The sequence below is a fragment of the Canis lupus genome, chromosome 9 (assembly GCF_048164855.1).
Source record: "Canis lupus baileyi chromosome 9, mCanLup2.hap1, whole genome shotgun sequence".
NCBI lineage: Eukaryota > Metazoa > Chordata > Mammalia > Carnivora > Canidae > Canis > Canis lupus.
Genome location: NC_132846.1, coordinates 73582140 through 73596364, shown reverse-complemented (window position 1 = coordinate 73596364; position 14225 = coordinate 73582140). Strand labels below are relative to the sequence as shown.

Below are 14225 nucleotides of genomic sequence, written 5' to 3'. Positions count from 1 at the left end.
CCCAGCCTGGAAGGCTCGTCCAGGGTCATCTGACTGCCACGGGCCTGGTCCAGGGCTGTCCTGCCGGAGGGCCGGGCCTTTGCCCTGACTTCACGGCTGCATGGCTGCTCCACAGAGGTCACACCGTGTCTCTGGGCTGCCCCTGGCTGTGCCTACCCGGGGACCAGGCAATGTCTCTGGGCAGGGTTGTGAACCTTGCACCGGGAAGCGTGGGTCTGCGGGTGGCGTGCACGGGGCGGCAGGTGGCTCCACCTCCACTCGCCCTTGTCCGGGGTTCGTGGCCTTGGTGAGCTGCACCCCCGGGGACCAGAGGACAGAGCACCGGGCTCTGTGACACCTGGGACGTGGCTGGAGAAACGTCAGGTTCGGGTCCCCCTGCTTTGGGTCTTTGTTTCCGATGCCTCCTTTATGTTTTAACCGCATTGGTGCTCCCTCAAGAACTTTGCAGCTCGAGTGTTCCCGGAGCCTGCGTCTCCAGCCTCGCTCTCCCGAGCCTGTCACAGAATGTCAGGGCCACCGGAGGGGAAATTACAAGCTGCTCAGCCTGCCGCCGAAGCCTTGTCCCCAACTGTTCTCTTTATTCCCGGCGTTGGTGACAGCCCCCGGGGAGGGCTCCTGTTCCAGCTGGGAATCACAGCCCCCAGGTCGTGCTCTGGCATCGAGGTGTGCGCCAGCTTCGCGATGATGAGTCAGAATAAATTAGCATGCTAACGAAGGAGACCATGCCCAGGAACCATCTGGAACAAGGCAAGTTGTCATCAGAAGAGCCAAGTTGGTTCCAAAGCTGTACTTACTGCTTCAGACTCATCGCTCTCCCCCTCCCACAACCTGAGGGTTGGGGTTCATGCCAGCCCAGCCATGGCGGCGTTCCTACAGACCAAGAGAGGGCATGGGTGGTCTCTCACTGTCAAGGGCACAGTCGCTCCAAGGGGGGTGTGGGCCCAGAGGGGGCGGGGGCAGAGGGGTGGGCCTGCCTCCCCTTGGGCTGGCTGAGAGGGAGGGGGGTGGCCACCCGGGCAGGGGAGGAGAGGGACCTCAGCCCCCAGACCCAAATGCTCGTGGGCACACACACACAACTCAGACACACACACTCTTTCACATACACACGCACACTCACACATACATGTACACATGTGCACACACTCACATGTGCACACACTCTCACATTGCACATATGCATACACTCACATGTGCACACACTCACATTGCACACCCATGTACATGCTCACATGTGCACACATGCTCACATTGCACATATATGCATGTAAGCTCTCACATATGCACACACACTCCCACATGTGTATATATAAATGTGCACACTCACACATGCACAATACTCTCACGTGTATATACACACACATGTGCACACACATGTATCATCTCACACTTGCATATACACACGCACACTTTCACATGTGCACACACATGCACATTTTCACATATGGATGTACATACACTCTCAGTGCTCATACACTCACACGTTCACACATGCACACTCTCACATGTGCTTACACACATATGCACACTTTCATACATGCGCACACACATGTCACTCTCACATGTGCACACACGTATCTCTCACACATTGTCTGCCTCTCTCTCACACACTTTTGATGCAAGCCGGGTATGTTGTGCTTAAACATGGAGTGACTCACAGCCAGATGGAGCAGCTGCTGGAGTGCTGGGGATATCGCGGAATTACTCAGGAATCTGTATTTTTTAAATATCCAGCTCCTGGCCCTGTGTCAGTATGTAAGAGAAGCCCATTTTGGATCCTGGCTGCACACTCCCTTTGTGATCTCGGCCATGTCTCCCAGTTTCTTCCAGCTTCAGTGTCCCATTTGACTGGGGCTGACAGCAGTACGTGTGCCTCCAGAGCCGTGACAGGGCTCAACACCGTGATGTAGGAAAGCTTGTGATGGTCAGGACCTTTGGGAAGTAGGTACAAAGGTCATTATGTTACTTCCTGCACCAGAGTCATCCTTGCGGGGAGTGGCCCATGTTCAGGGAGGAGGCCCGATGAGCTGTTGAAGGGGAGGGGACTGGAGAGAGAGACAGGGATGGGAGGGACAGAAGGACGTGTGGCTTAGCTGGAAGAGGCCTGGTGGGAAGGAAGCAGAAGCTCTGCCTGACCCAGGGAAGGGGCTTGGTGGATCCTGAGGTAAGATTAGTAAGGCGTTCAACTTTCTGAGGTGCAAACTCTTTCCACCTCCTCAGACCTTAGCGGACTCGGCTGTCACACATGGGCTCTGGGAAAAGCATTTGGAAAAACAAGGAAAAGGTTGTAGTTCTGCATTGGGCTTGCCTTGATGTGGGGAGAACAGTATTGGGAGCTGCAGAAAGACTGGAGTTGGGGGACTTGGGACAGAGGGAGCAGGAGGGTGTAGCCCCCCCAGGGATTTGCAGAATGGTGAGAGGCACCCAGCTGATTTCTTTTTTTTTAAAGATTATATTTATTTATTTATTTATTTATTTATTTGAGAGAGCGTGAGTGAGCACAAACAGGGGGAGGGGCAGAGGGAGAGAGACAGAATCTCAAGCAGACTCCGTGCCGAGCATAGAGTCCAATGCAGGGCTTAATCCCAAGACCCTGAGATCATGACTTGAGCTGAAACCAAGAATCAGATGCTTAACCAACTGAGCTACTCAGGTGCCCCACCCATCTGGCTTCTAATGGGGCATGGAGCTCGCACAGGGCCTTAGGCTAACAAAATTGCAATCGTCTGACTTCATTATCATCAGCATTCTTGTTATATTCTCACCACATTGCAATTGTAGGTGTGGATATTTATTCTTGACTGCTTTAATACAGGCATTTATGTTGGTGAAAAAACATTTGAGTTTCAGAACATGCTAATCGCCTCTTAGGCAAATCTGAGGAAAGCCTGGCATTTGGGTCAAGTTTCTGCAAGTATTCAGCTATCAGCCCTCAAAAGAATTAAACAAAGCATGATTTATATAACTTGGGTCCTGGGGTTAACAGTTTTAGGACTTCGCATTTACATTTTAGCTATTAATTTACTATGGTATTTCTTATGGTTTTTACTTTATAGATTTTGATGATAAGTTATTTGCTGCTTAAAGATTAATCACTGTTATGCTTTCATTGGGTCTTGAATTGTTCCTCAGATCAAATTACTGTTTGTCTTTTTTAGCCTTACCTGATATTCATTTTACTGATCCTATTTCTTGTTTATGTAACATTTCTTTGCTATCCTTTCCCTTTTAACATTCAAGTATTTTATTTTAGGTGTACCTTGGGCAAAGAGTGCATATTTGGACTGTTTTATTTAGAATATTGTCAAAACAGACATGTTTGTTGATACATCTGTTATTTATGCTCTGTTTTCCTTGTTCTTTCTCTGTCTTTGGCTTTGTGAGATGTTTACTATTTTATTTTCTCTAGTGTTTTGGAAGACCTTATTCTTATTTGTATTCTCTTAGAGATAAATTCTAAGTTTAAGATGTATTTTTTAAAGAGCTTTATTGAGATATGATTGACAAACAACTGCACATATTTAAAGTGTACATAGTTTGATAAGTTTTGACATATATATGTTTATGAAACCATCATTACAATCAAGATGAACAAATCAATCACCAAATTATCTTCATGTCCTTTTGTAATGCTGTTTTTCTTCCTGCATCTCTCCTCCCTCCCCAGGAAAACACTGATCTGCTTTCTGTCACTGCAGATTAGTTTGTATGTTCCTAATTTTATACAAATGGAATCATAAAAATGTATGCTTTGTATCTGGTTTCTTTCACTCATAAGAATTATTTTGAGATCCCTCCTTGTTGTGACATCTATCAACAGTTCACTCCTTTTTATTGCTGACTAGCATTCCATTGTGTGGATAAAGGAATAAGTTATCTTTTCACCTATTGATGAACATTTTAGTTATTTCCAGCTAGGCACTTGTATGGACATAAGGCTTCCTTTCTCTTGGGTAAGTACTTAGGAGTGGAATGGCTGGTCATATGGTAGGTATGTTTAGCTGTTTAAAAAACTGTAAGCTAGGGACACCCGGATGGCTCAGTCAGTTAAGCGTCTGCCTGCAGTTCAGGTCATGATCCCAGGATCCTGGGACCAAGACCTGCATTGGGCTCCCTGCTCAGTGAAGAGTTGCTTTTCCTTCTCCCTCTGACCCCCTCCCTGCTTGTGCTCTTTCTCTGTCTCAAATAAATGAATAAAATCTTTAAAAAACACACAACTTGTAAGCTGTTTTCCAATATGCTTGGACTATCTCACACTCTCCCCAGTGGTGTGTGAGGATTCTAGTTCATCCACATCCCTGCCAGCACTAGTTGAGGACAACCATTTTAGCTATTCTAATAAGTCTTCAGGGTTATCTCATTGTGGCTTTAGTTTGCATTTGCATAATGAAAAGTGATGTTGAGAATCTTTTCATATGCTTATTTGCCACTCTAATATCATCTTGGGTTAAATATCCATTCAAATCTCATATTCTCCCCACCAAATCCCTTTAGGTATTGGGTTGGGACAAATGGATAGCAAGATGAAAGGCTAAAACCTAATCATATCAACATTCACATTAAATGAAAATGGTCTATACGCCTAAATTAAAAGACAAAGATTTTCAGATTGGATAAAAAAGCAAGACCCAAGTATATGCTGCCTATAAGAAACAAAAGTTAAATATAAAGGCATAAGTTAGAATAGATGGGAAAAAGATGTACCATGCTAACATTAGTTGAAAAAAAAAAACATGTGGCTATATTAAAGTAGTTTTCTGAACAATGATTATTGTCAGGTATAAAGAAGACCATTTCATAATGACAAAAGTCTAGATTAATGAGGAAGATATGACAATCCTAAATGTTCATGAACATAACAGTGAAGTTTAAAAATACATGAAACAAGTATTGGTAGAAATGTAAGGAGAAATAGACAAATCTATAATTATATTCCTCCTTGATAACTGATGGAAAACAGAAAAACCATCAAAAATACACTGGTAAACTATCATCCAATTTGACCTAATTGACATTTATAAACACTCTGCACAATGAGTAGAATGTACATTTTCATCAAGTGCACACAGAATATTTACTAAGACACCATCTTTTGAGCAGTAAGTCAAGTCTCAATAACTTAAAAGGATTCAAATTATGCAAAGTGTTTTCTCTGACTACAATGGATTTAATTCAGAAATCAGTAACAAAAGGAAATCTGGAAAATCCACAAATATATAACTAAATATAACACACTTATGAATAACCCATGGATCAAAGAAGAAATTAAAAAAGAAATTATTAAGTATTTTAATTTAACCAAAATGAAAACACAACATATCAGAATTTGTTGCACACTACTAAAGCAGTGTGCACCAAATATTAGGAGTGAGAAAGATGGCATCACATAAATCACTTACAAATATTAAAAGGATAATTATGGCAAATTAGAAACAACTTTTTGCTCATATATTTTGATGTAGGGAAGATGGTAGAGTTTGAAGCCAGTGGCCAAGAAAGAATTCTTTATTTTTTAATAATAAATTTATTTTTTATAGGTGTTCAATTTGCCAACATACAGAATAACACCCAGTGCTCATCCCGTCAAGTGCCCCCCTCAGTGCCCGTCACCCATTCACCCCTACCCCCCGCCCTCCTCCCCTTCCACCACCCCTAGTTCGTTTCCCAGAGTTAGGAGTCTTTAGGTTCTGTCTACCTTTCTGATATTTCCCACACATTTCTTCTCCCTTCCCTTATATTCCCTTTCACTATTATTTATATTCCCCAAATGAATGAGAACATATAATGTTTGTCCTTCTCTGATTGACTCATTTCACTCAGCATAATACCCTCCAGTTCCATCCACGTCGAAACAAATGGTGGGTATTTGTCGTTTCTAATGGCTGAGGAATATTCCATTGTATACAGAGACCACATCTTCTTTATCCATTCATCTTCCGATGGACACCGAGGCTCCTTCCACATTTTGGCTATTGTGGACATTGCTGCTATAAACATCGGGTGCAGGTGTCCCGGCGTTTCATTGCGTCTGTATCTTTGGGGTAAATCCCCAACAGTGCAATTGCTGGGTCGTAGGGCAGATCTATTTTTAACTCTTTGAGGAACCTCCACACAGTTGTCCAGAGTGGCTGCACCAGTTCACATTCCCACCAACAGTGTGAGAGGGTTCCCTTTTCTCCGCATCCTCTCCAACATTTGTGGTTTCCTGCCTTGTTAATTTTCCCCATTCTCACTGGTGTGAGGTGGTATCTCATTGTGGTTTTGATTTGTATTTCCCTGATGGCAAGTGATGCAGAGCATTTCCTCATGTGCATGTTGGCCATGTCTATGTCTTCCTCCGTGAGATTTCTCCTCATGTCTTTTGCCCATTTCATGATTGGATTGTTTGTTTCTTTGGTGTTGAGTTTAATAAGTTCTTTATAGATCTTGGAAACTAGCCCTTTACCAAGAAAGAATTCTTGATACATCTTTGGTGCAAAAAGGGGGTTTTATTAAACATGCAGACAGGATCTGTGGGCAGAAAGAGCTGTACCCTGAAGATGATGAGGGCCTCATTATATACTTTCTTTTTTTTTTTTTTTTTTCATTTTTTTCCCCATTATATACTTTCAAGTTGGGAGGGGGTTAGGAATAGCATAAGCCTCCCAGGTATTTTGGCAACAAGGTTTCCAGGATCCCAAGGGGGCTAGTATTGTTGGTAAAGATCACTTATTTAGTAAACCCTCAGTCATGAGACCCTTCAGATGTTTATCAGTGGGTCATATGCTTAGAGGATGATTGTCAACATGTATCTTGTGGAGGAGAGTGATTAAAAGATAAAGGAATTTTCCAAAGGAATGTTTATATGTTAAAGTAGACTTACAGAATCCTGGGAGTTTGGGCTAAAATTGCCTTTTTGCCCTTAGCAAAGTGTCAACATTGAAGCAGCTGGGTTTCTAGAGGAATGTCACTCTGCCTGTTTCTAGGACTTGTCAATGGGCTGCAGGTAGTAGGGAAGTTTAATAATTTCTCTTCTGCCTTTGTTTCCCACACCATATTTGACCATTTAGATAAAATGAACAAATTCTTCAAAAGTCACAAACTATCAGAGCTGATTCAAAAAGGCATAGGTATCTGAACAGGACTTTATTAAAGAAATGGAATTTATAGTTAAATATCTTCCCACCAAAAAAAAAAAAAAAATGCTTCAGGCCTAGATATCTTCAGTAGTGAATTTTACCAAACATTTAAAGGAAGAAGTAATGCCAATTCTACATGAACATTTTCCAAAAAACTGAAAAGGAAGGAATACTTCCCAACTCCTAAGAAGCCAATATTACTATGATACTCAAATCAAAAGCATTAAAAGAAAAGAAAATCATAGAAAAATAATCTTCATTATCATAGGTGCAAATATTCTAATGAATTTTAACCAAAAGAAGCTAACAATATTTTTAATTTTTAATTTTAAATTTTTATTATTATTATTATTTTTTGCTAACAATATTTTTAAAAGAGAGTACGACATGATGGTGGGATTTAAGTCAGAAATGCAGAGATAGCTTAAGATCAGAAAAACATCAGGGTGCAGGTGTCTTAGCTTTTCACTGCATCTGTATCTTTGGGGTAAATCCCCAGCAGTGCAATTGCTGGGTCGTAGGGTAGCTCTATTTTTTTTTAATTTTTTTTTAATTTTTATTTTATTTTTATTTATTATTTATGATAGTCACAGAGAGAGAGAGGCAGAGACATAGGCAGAGGGAGAAGCAGGCTCCATGCACTGGGAGCCCGACGTGGGATTCGATCCTGGGTCTCCAGGATCGCGCCCTGGGCCAAAGGCAGGCGCCAAACCGCTGCGCCACCCAGGGATCCCGGGTAGCTCTATTTTTAACTCTTTGAGGAACCTCCACACAGTTTTCCAGAGTGGCTGCACCGGTTCACATTCCCACCAACAGTGCATGTCCACAATAGACCAACTGTGGAAGGAGCCTCGGTGTCCATCGAAAGATGAATGAATAAAGAAGCTGTGATCTATGTATGCAATGGAATATTCCTCAGCCTTTAGAAACGACAAATACCCACCATTTGCTTCAATGTTGATGGAACTGGGGGGTATTATGCTGAGTGAAGTGAGTCAATCGGAGAAGGACAATCATCACATGGCTTCATTCATATGGGGAATATAAGAAGTAGTGAAAGAGATTATAGGGGAAAGGAGAGAAAATGAGTGGGAAATATCAGTGAGGGAGACAGAACATGAGAGACTCCGAACTCTGGAAAATGAACAAGGGTAGTGTAAGGGTAGGTGGGTGGGGGGTTGGGGTGACCGGGTGACGGGCACTGAGGGGGACACTTGGAGGGATACAGATGCAAAAAAGTATAATTGGGTGTTATACTATATGTTGGCAAATCAAACTTCAATAAAAAAAATACACAAAAAATCAGAAAAACAATGTAATTTATCATATTAAGAAATAAACCCATATGGTAAACTAATAGATGCAGAAAAATCATGTGACAAAATCCAACATCCTTTAGTAACAAAAGCTCTCAGAAAACCAGGAACAGTAGAGAACTTTCTCAATCTGACAAAGGGCATTTAAAAAACCATACAGCTAACATCACCCCTATTGAGTGCTCTTTTCCTAAGATGGAACAAGACTGGGATGTTTACTCTCATCACTTTTACTCAACTTGTGGTTGGAAGTTCTATAAGTGCTTTAAGACAAGGAAATAAAAGGCTTTCATATTGGAAAGAGACATAAGACTTTTTATTTGCAGATGTGATCGTCTATGTAAAAAGTCCAATAGAATCTCCAAAAACACTATAAAGTGAGTTTAACACAGTGAACAACTGCAGATCAATAAAAACAAATCAGTTGTTTCCCATGTACTAACAGCAATCAGTTTAAAGAAATGAACTATTTAGGGATGGATATGACAAAATATATGAAAGGCCTGTAAATATATGAAAACTGCAAAGCTTTACCAAAATGAGGCCTAAATAAACTAATGACTATACTGCATTTCTATACCAAAAGACGATGTTTTTACGATGTTAATTCTCCTCAAATTATCTATAGATTCATTGCAATCCCAATCAAAATCCCAGGGGCCTATTTTGTAGGAACTGACTAGTTGATTCTAAAATTGATATGAAAACACAAAGGTCTTCGAATAGGCAAAATAACTTTGGGGAAAAAAGAACAAAGTTGGAGGATTAACACTGCCTCGTTTCAATGATTATTATATAGCTACAGTAAGCAAAATTATGTGTTGTTGGTGAAAAGATAGACAAGTAGGTCAATGGAACAGAGCAGAGTCCAGAAATAGTCCTATGCATATTTGGACAACTAATCTTTTATAAATGCAAAAAGAAATTCTACAGAGTAATTCCAGCAAAAACTGCCAGAAGAGTTGAACACACAAAGAAAGAACTTCGATCCATTTTTCATATCACATGCATAGACCAAATTGTAAATCTTAAAAACTAAACCTTTTAGAAGAAAACCTGGGAGTAAACCTTTGTGACCTTGGGTTAGGCAAAAATTTATCAGATACGATATTGAAAGCATAATTCATAAAAGAAAAAATTAATAAATTGGATTTCATAGCAATAATAGAGTTTCTGCTCTGAAAAAGACACTAAGTTAATAAAAAGACCAGCCACAGACCAGGAGAAAACTATTTGCAAGTAATCTAAGAGTTAAGTTCTTATATCTAGAATATGTAAAGAATTCTGAAAACTCAGTAATAAGAGGAGAAAGAATCCAATTACAAATGAACTGAGGGGTGATAACATGATCATGAAAATGGTTTTTCTAGGGCGTGGCTTATCCCTTGCACTTAGAGTATGTTGAACCCTCTGATTTCCCCAAATACAGATTCTTGACTGCATAATTTGTAGTTGTGGTGGACTGTATTCATGCTCTCCCATGTCTGAACAAATTTTTTCTTGAATAAGGTAAAGATTTTTAACACATTCTTCACCATAGGTTATACAGATGGCAACTAAGCACATGAAAACACACTGAGCATCATTATTCATTAGGGAAATACAAGTTCCCATAATGATATAGGGCTATACATAGATAGAAAGGTTAAAATGAAAAGGCTGAATTTACCAAGTACTGGTGAGGGCTGTGGGGTGGAAATACAAAATAGTTCAACTACTTTAGAAAAGTTTGGCAGTTTTTTTAAAAAATATATATTTTATTTATTTATTCATGAGAGACACACAGGGAGGCGGAGACATAGGCAGAGGGAGAAGCAGGCTCCCCATAGGAAGCCTGATGTGGGACTCGACCCCAGGATCCCAGGATCATGACCTGAGTCAAAGGCAAACTACTGAGGCACCCAGCTGCCCCTAGCAGTTTCTTAAAAAGTTAAACATACACTTGCTGTATAATCTAGCTATTCCATTCCTACAGAAAAGAAAGTATATATCCACATTCATATATTTATGTTCATATTAGCCTTACTTGTAATAGACCAAACCTGGAAACAACAAAAATGTTCATCAACAGGTGAATGGATAAACAGATTTTTGCTTTATCTATACAATAGAACACAATTCAGCAATAAGAAGGGATGAACTTTCAATACAACAATATGGATGGGGGCTCAAAATAATTTATGCTGAATAAAATAAGCCAGAATAAAAGAGTCTACATCATATGATTTCATTTGTGTAAAATTCTAGGAAATGCAAATACTTTACTCCATAAAGTGACAGAAAGATCAGTGGTTGTGTGGTGATGGTAGGACAGTAAAGGGTGAGAGAAAGTGATTATAAATAGACATGAGAGAATTTGAGGCGGGGATGGATTTGTTCATTAGCTTTATTGGGATGATGGCTTAATGGGTATATACATTGTTAAATTGTGCACTTTAAATATGTGTAGTTTACTGAGTGTCATCATACCTCACAAAGCTGTGAAAATAAATGAAGGGACTGATGTCAGTTAAAAGAGACAGATTGTATTTTAAAAACTAAATTCTGCTATATGCTTTTATAAAAGATACATCCAAAATTTATGAACATTTAAAATGAGAGTAAAAGATATAAAAATAGACTAAACCAATATTAACCTAGAGAAATCAGGAGAGCCTATACAGATAGCAAACAAAACACACTTAAATATATAGGAATTATTTGGGATAGAAATGATTATTGTGTAATGAAAAGTTGCCTTAGCTCGCCAGGAAGATATAATAATTTCAAACATGTATGCACTCAATAAAACAGCTTTAAAATGTATAAAGCAAAATGTAGGTGAAAATAGAGAAACCTGATATCATAGAGGAAGATTTTAACACAAGTCTCTCAGTAATGAATATGTCAGCCAAAAAAAAAAAAAAAAATCAGTGTGTGTGTATGTGTGTGGGTATGATCTTACTAGCATAATTATAAGCTTGATTTAATGAATATAATTGATATAACAGAAACAATGGATTACAAACAATAAGAGATGGACACTGCATTCATCAATTAAAGAATACATATTTCTTTGTAGCACATTTAAAGGATAAAAAAATGCAGCAGAGCAAATTACTGACCATTTAGGCTATGAAACAGATTGCAACAAATTTCAAAGACCTGGGGTTATACAGATCACTTTCCATCACCATAATGTAATTAAGCCAGAAGTTAGTAGCAAAAAGGTAAATTTAAAATTTCTCATTAAGAAATTAATAACCACACTTCTAATTATATCATGAGTTAAATAAAATATTATAACACATTTATTTGAATATATTTTGTTCCAAAAAATAATAAAAATATTACATAGCAAACTTGTGGAAAGCCATGAAAATAATACTTTGAAAGAAATTTATAGCCTAAAAAAAAAAAAAAAGAAATTTATAGCCTTAAATGCTTATATTAGAAAAAGATAAAGTATAAAAATAAATGATTTAAGTATTTAACTTAGATAAGACAAGGAATAAAATAACATGAAGAAGTAGAAAGAAAAAGAAATTTGAAGGAAGGAGATAAAAGTAAAAATATGACTGTGAATGAACTAGAACACAATAAAACAATAGAAAATTTCAAAAAAGCCAAATGTATCCTAAAATATAAATAAAACAAATTTCTGGCCAGATGTCTCAAGGAAAAAGAGCTAAAATGCAAAAAATATTAAGAATAAAAAAAGAGACCTAATAACATATACAGAAGATACTATCATAGAATATGATAAATATTGCTTTTGCCAATATATTTGAAAACTAAGATGAAATATTTGGGGGATGCATGGGGGGCTTAGCGGTTGAGCGTCTGCCTTCTGCTCGGGACATGATCCCGGAGTTCTGGGATTGAGTCCCGCCTCAGGCTCCTGCATGGAGCCTGCTTGTCCTCCCTCTGCCTACATCTTTGCCCCTCTCTGTGTCTCTCATGAATAAATAAAATCTTTAAAAATGTAAGGTGAAATAGTGGATCTTTAGAAAAACTTAAGTTACCACAATTGACTCAGGAAGAAAGAGAAATTCAGAACCATTTATAATGATTCAAAAGTTGAATCAGGGACTAAAACTTATGAAGAAAATACTTTAGCCTGCTGGTTTTCCAGGTAAGTTCTATTAAAATGTAAAAGGGTGGATTATTCTGATGTTTCACAAATTCTCTCAAAGATTAGAAAGTTAGAGACTACTTATGAAACTTATTCTGTGGGACAGTAATAACCTTGATCTCACAAGCAAACAAAGGTACAAGAAAGGAAAGTTTCAAGCTCGTCTTAAGAACAAAAACACAAAAATTCCTAAACAAATATATCACAACCAGGCTTTATCCCAAGGATATAGGATAGTGTAACATTAGAATATCTATAAATTGAATTCACTCATCCTAACTCAGTAAAGGGGAAAGTACATATAATCATTTCAGTAGACATAGAAAATAAATGTTTACATTTATTTAGGGAAAAAAAATATCCACTTAGTGAACCAGAAATAAGAGGGAGCTCACTTAACTTGATAAAGGGTATTGGTCAAACACTTAATAGCAAACATAATTCTTAATTGTGAAACATTAGAAGCACTGCCTTCAAAACCATTAATAAGAAAAGATATTTATTATCACTTCTTCTATCAGCCTGGTAGTAGAGGCCCTCAGCTGTAAAGCAAGAAGAAATTCTATGTGGTTTGGAAGTAAAACATTATCATGATGTCTACATGGAAAAATTCCAAAGTCTCTACAGATATATTGATAGTAATAATAAAAGATCAATAAAATATATTGGTCTAAGATCAATATACAAAAATTAATTGTGTTTCTGTATGCCAACAATGAAAAAATTAAAATACACAATTTTAAAATCCCACATAATAGACATGGGGATAAGTCTAGTAAAATAAGTAAAAGTTTTAGAGAACTTTATCTTTTGGAAGATATTAAAAAAAAACTTTAGTGGAAAATGTACCATGTTCACGAATTGAATTATTTGATACATATGGATGTCAGTTGACATATGTTGATCTCTGGAATTTCAATCAAAATCTCAACAGAGTTCTAATTCTAAAAAACTTTATGAAAATAGAAAGGTTAGGAGTGGGCATGACATTCCTAGAGAAGGATTTTCAGGGATTTTATTAGATGTTGACATAAAATGATAAACTTTTCTTTCTCAGAGACTCCATAAAGTGAAAAGACAAGTCAGGAGCTGGGAAAAGATGTAAGCAACCCAGAAGCAACAAAGGATTAGTATTGATACTACATAAAGAACTCAATAAGAAAATAAACAAACCGAGAGGAAAATGGACAAAAGATTAGTTAATAGAAGAAGCAGTATGAGTGGTCAATAAACATAAAAAAATTAATCTAGAAAATATGAATTAAGATCATAAGAAGATACTATTATGACTATTAGATTGGGAAAAAAATAGGAGTTTAACAGAGCGTTGTGAGGGGGAGAAGTGCACTGATACATAAACTGCTTGGAAGTGTGATATTGATGCAATACATTATTTTATTCTTTTTCCCACACACAAGTGCTTTATTGAATTCACCTATAGACTGATGTGTACATAAAATTCAGTGGAAGGAGTGACAGCCTCAGGCTACGGACAGTTACCAGTAGCTTCCATAACCTTTTATGATCTCTGAAATTGCTTCAAAAATCCCTCATGAACCAGTGGTGAAAATAAAATGAAGGTAATGATCAGAAGGAGGTCCGAGACCAGGGCTCAGATGTTCAGGCACTTGGCAGTGGAGGCATAGGCCTGGGCCCCTATTGTGTCTCCTCCTATCTTTC

The 14225-nt window shown here is 38.3% G+C and overlaps 2 long non-coding RNA genes and 1 other non-coding gene across 3 annotated transcripts in view; 2 read left to right on the top strand and 1 right to left on the bottom strand.

Annotated features, from left to right (window-relative positions):
- Positions 1-123: 123 nt before the first annotated feature.
- The window catches only part of LOC140640547 (uncharacterized), a 34174-nt gene continuing 20072 nt past the window's right edge, over positions 124-14225 (bottom strand). The window contains exons 3-4 of the long non-coding RNA XR_012037306.1: positions 1656-1929; positions 124-737 (exon numbers count right to left, since the gene is read on the bottom strand). This is a non-coding gene — a long non-coding RNA (uncharacterized lncRNA). The remainder of the gene's footprint in view (positions 738-1655; positions 1930-14225) is intronic.
- LOC140640546 (uncharacterized) overlaps positions 968-14225 on the top strand; it is a 41773-nt gene continuing 28515 nt past the window's right edge. The window contains exon 1 of the long non-coding RNA XR_012037305.1: positions 968-2161. This is a non-coding gene — a long non-coding RNA (uncharacterized lncRNA). The remainder of the gene's footprint in view (positions 2162-14225) is intronic.
- On the top strand, positions 9754-9914 carry LOC140640795 (U1 spliceosomal RNA). The gene has a single exon (XR_012037427.1). It is a non-coding gene; the product is annotated as a U1 spliceosomal RNA (small nuclear RNA).